The sequence below is a fragment of the Vespa mandarinia genome, chromosome 8 (assembly GCF_050613455.1).
Source record: "Vespa mandarinia isolate Hongniang chromosome 8, ASM5061345v1, whole genome shotgun sequence".
Lineage (NCBI taxonomy): Eukaryota > Metazoa > Arthropoda > Insecta > Hymenoptera > Vespidae > Vespa > Vespa mandarinia.
Genome location: NC_140817.1, coordinates 3,242,501 through 3,247,500, shown reverse-complemented (window position 1 = coordinate 3,247,500; position 5,000 = coordinate 3,242,501).

The following is a 5,000-nucleotide window of genomic DNA, read 5'->3' as shown; positions in this document are numbered from 1 at the left end:
AGAGAGAGAGAGAGAGAGAGAGATGCGGAATAATTGTATGCAAAAGTAATGTATGTATATCAGGATACATCGGTCTCTCTTTTAATGTAGATAAGGGAAGGAGAAAAAGAATATTTTCCCCAAGTTTCTAAATAAAGATATATAAAGATGGATTACGTTTTCCTCGTGCTTTATCGTAATAATAATAATATAAAGGAAAAAAAAGAAGAAAAAAAAACAACAACAACAACAATAACAAGAAAGAAAAGGAAAAAGAAAAAAAAAAAAAGAAGAAAAGGAAGAAGTGTGTCGCGTCGTGTCCGATAGGCAGATTCATGAAGTGGGCAAAAATAATCGAAGAAAAAAGGTAAAAATGGAAGAAAAAGGAACAAAACAGAAGGAAACAGAAAAAGGAAAATATCTCGTTTGATTTTAAACGAGATCAAAATAATGAAGAATAAAGAACGTAATTTTTTTCCAATGATCTCTAGTTTACTCAGATTTAGTAACGCACGCCAAAGAAAAAAAAAAAACAAAAAAAATAGAGAGAGAGAGAGAGAGAGAGAGAGAGACATAAAGAAAAGAAGAAAAAAAAGTCACGATATAATATTTAGATCGGTTCCATTAAGAATATTTCTCGGTATACGGTATAAAAAAAATACAACAAAGAGAGAGAGAGAGAGAGAGAGAGAGAGAGAGAGAGAGAAAGAAGAAAAAAAGAAAGGAAGAAAAAGGTTAAGAGGAGGAATGAGAAAAGATAATTATGGGAATTTAGTGATGTGTGAAGTGGGAGGGAGGAGAGAAGCAAACACTAGTGTATATATACAGGACCACACGGTACCACAGATTCGTTAATTTTTACAGTGTGACAAACACGAGCGTTCTTTATATATTATATATACATATATATATATATATTATATATAGAAATAAAATGGCGAGGAGAGATATGGGATTCGCTGCTCTGTCCTCTTGTTGACGCGCCCGACGGACCGCAACCGTTTGTGTTTTGCTTATCGATGATATATATATATGATATATATATATATGATATATATATGATATATATATATGATATATATATATGTATATATATGTATATATATATATATATATATATATATATATATATATATAACATATTATATATAAGCGAGCAACGCGAACGACGGTGTCGTCCTTTCAGGCGTACGAGCGGGAAGTGCATAGTGTTTTTAAATGACCGAAATAAATGAAAAATAAATAAATAAATAAATAAATAAATAAATAATAATAATAATAATAATAATAATAATAAAAAAGACAAAAAAAAATTACAAAAGGAAAAAAAAAACATAAGTAAAGTAAAATAAAATATCTCTAAGTATAAAAAAATAATTTCAGCAAAACGATAAAGTATGTGTCCCAGGATTAAAAGAAAGAAAGAAAAAAAAAAAGAAAAAAGGTGAAAAAAAAAAAAGAAAAAAGCCCCTCCCCCGGAGCCCTTGTTGATATAAGCCACCACGTTGAATGACGATATCTTATTTGTTACAGAGAGCAGTAAAATGCCACAAGCGAAACCGTTTTTAAAATACATTTGTTATACATGCATATTGTTATCATTACCACATAAAAACAGAGAAGCAATTATTAACTCCATAGCCTGGGCCATTGTTAAGATGAAGCGGGGCACGAGGTTTAATATCGCTCCTTGAAACTGGGCTGACCTTATTTTCCTTTTCGACTTTCTTTTTCTTTTTCCATTATTTTTCTTTTTCTTTTTTTGTTTTTCTTTTCTTCTTTTTTTTTGTTTACCCTCCCTTCTTTATTTTTTTTTCTTTTTTCTTTTTTTTCTTTTTTCTTTTTTTTTGCTTCACTTTATCCACAGACAACGTAACTCATATTCTTTGCCGTAATAAAAAATTTTTCCATCGTAAATCTCATTGAAAATATATATATATATAATGTGTTGATTATTCTAAATACATTCATTTGATTTACAGTCGTTAACAATCTTCTTTTGTTGTATTATCTTTCATCGGTTAGAACCCAGTATCAAGAAGAGGAATATACATAACATGAGAGAGAGAGAGAGAGAGAGAAAAAGATGGAGAAAAAGAGAAAGAAAGAAAGAAAGAAAGAGAGAAGGAGATAGAAATAGAGATAAAGAGAGAGAGAGAGAGAAAAAGAGAGTGAGAGAGAGAGAGAGAGGGAGAGAGAGGGAGAGGGAGAGAAAGAGAGAGAGAGAGAGAGGAGAAAAGAAAAGAGAAAAAAGAAAGAGACAGAAGGATATCGATAATAGCCAGGAAAATTATATTCATTAACAATGGCACCTTGCGTACGAAGTCTGTAATCGAAATGCTTTATATTTTTACACCGAACAAAGCAGTATATAACGTACAATAAACAATAAAACATGTCCTTCCATACGCAACCTCAAGATGACAAATGTTAAATTTTTATTTTTACAGCAGACCCACTATCACTTCCGATATATCTGAGCTATATTCGAACGTATAATAGTTAAATGCTAATTAACTTAGGATAATTCGAGTCGGTTAGATTCATTTTAATGGACTCTTGAAAAAAGGAAAAGAAAAGGGAAGAAAAGAAAAAAAAAAAAAAAAAAAAAGAAAACACGGTTTTACAATTTTTACTCGATATGATCGTCTATTGTAATATATTATTATACATTACAATTATACGGTAATTTATAAAATAGCGAATTATTCTATTGTATAAAACGGTGACGTTTTGCTTGCGCTCACGTAAACTTACATAGATGCATACACACACACACACACACACACACGCACGCACATATACACAAACAATTTCATTTTCATTGAAATTGGTTTGAGAAAAAAGAAAAAGAAAAGAAATAAATAAAATAAAAAGAAAAAAAGGAGAAAGAAATAAAGATAGACAAAGAGAAAGAATGAGAGAGAGAGAGAGAGAGAGAGAGAGAGAGAGAGAGAGACAGAAAAAGAAAGCGTCGCCGTTTCGTAAAAAAAAAAATTTACACCACGATTTCTTCTAGAATTTACATACACATTACATATGCCGATTTAAACGCATATTAACACGTACACGCATACACACATAGATATACATCTGAACAAGTTATTTAGATTTTAGACGAATTTATCTATAATGTTTTAGATTTGTCACTTTTAAATATTTCAGTCTTAATCGTTTTCATTGGTAATCGATTATATACGGCGTTTATCGAAAAATGCGAAGAGATCCCACTATTTTGTGTTATCGTATTAATTGTGAATTGTATATTGTTAATTATTCTTCTCGATGATGCCACACGTTCTCATAATCAAAAGTTATGATGTGAAAAAAAAAAATAAAAAAAGAAAATATAAAAAAAAAAAAAAAGAAAAGAACAATAAAGGAAGAAAGAAAAATGGAACTAAATATTCAAATGTCTCAATCAAAATGAAACAAATAAATAACTAAAAAACAAATAAATAAATAAATAACTAAAAAACAAATAAATAAATAAATAACTAAATAAATAAATAAATAAATAATAAATTAAAGAAAAAGAAATTCCGAATAAAAAAACATATAAAATATTACGAAAGTTTTTCACTTCTTTCCGATCGACTCAAAGCTCTCTTTGTTTACTTGCAAAAAAAAAAAAAGAAAAAAGAAAAGAAAAAAGAATATAATGTTCAATTATAAATGAAGCTTTGGCAAAAAATACAAAACTAGAATTCAGTAAAGATATCAAGAAAAGGTAGGGACAGAATGAGAAAAGAAAAGAATGAGGGGGTAGGAGAGATAGAGATAGAGAGAGAGATAGAGAGAGAGAGAGAGAGAAAGCGATATTTCGCATCATCATTAAAAAAAAAAAAAAAAGAAACAAAACAAACAAATAGAATCAAATAAAACATCGTATAAAACATTCGTGCGTTGGTCGTGATCGATTTTGAATGAAAGGAAAATAAGTAAATAAATAAATAAAGAAAGAATGAAAAAAAGAAAGAAAGAAAACTAAATTAGAATATGCGCTGATCTAATATCATTGATCATAAAAGCATCGTTGTAATACTAACACAGCCGATATTTTATTCCTTGTATTATATAATAGTATCAAGGACGGTGTATCGCAAAATGGCGGCGCGTCGTTAAAATGAGGGAGAAATTGAAAAAAAAAAAAAAAAAAAAAAGAAAAGAAAATAAAAAGAAAAAGAAAAAAAAAGAGAAGTAACAAAAGAATAAAAAAAAGATAACGAAGAAAATAATTAAAAAAAAAATAATAATAAATAAATAAATAAATAAATAAATAAATAAACAAATAAAAATAAAAATAATAATAAAAGAAAAGATATAAAAGAGAGGAATTTTAAATTTAATACTTAAAAAAATGAAAAATAAATAAAAAAGAGAGAGGAAAAAAAAAGAGAGAGAAAAAAAGAATCATTCGTAACGAAATTTCGTTCAGCGAATAACGCCGCAAAACGTTTATTAATTAAGTAAGTAAATACGTCAAGCATTATTTGCAGCGTGCACGTAAAACGATCACTTTTGTATTATATGTATAGCGTACGAGAGAGAGAGAGAGAGAGAGAGAGAGAGAGAGAGAGAGAGAGAGAGAGAGAGAGAGAGAGAGCGAGAAAGAGCGAGAGGACAGATGTTTTTATATCAACGAAAAATCAAAGATTGTTCCCCGATTAATCTCGGTGTGTGATTTAAAACTCAATATTCAATAATAATGTATGAATGGACATTAAGCGACAAAAGAAAGCGAAAAAAAAAAAGAAAAAAGAAAAAAAAAGCAATAGAAAATATCTTCTTCTTCTTCTTCTTCTTCTTCTTCGTTTGTAAATTTGCAAGATCGTTCGATCGATCGTTCGTTTCTATTTTATATTATTTATATATGCATATTGTATTTATATACATATTTATATTTTTTCTTTTTCCTTTCGTAGCAACAAAAAAATGAACGAACAAAAGAAGGAAAAGAAAAAAATAATAAAAACTACAGACTTATTGTAAATCCTTGTTCCATGCACGTACAACAAACA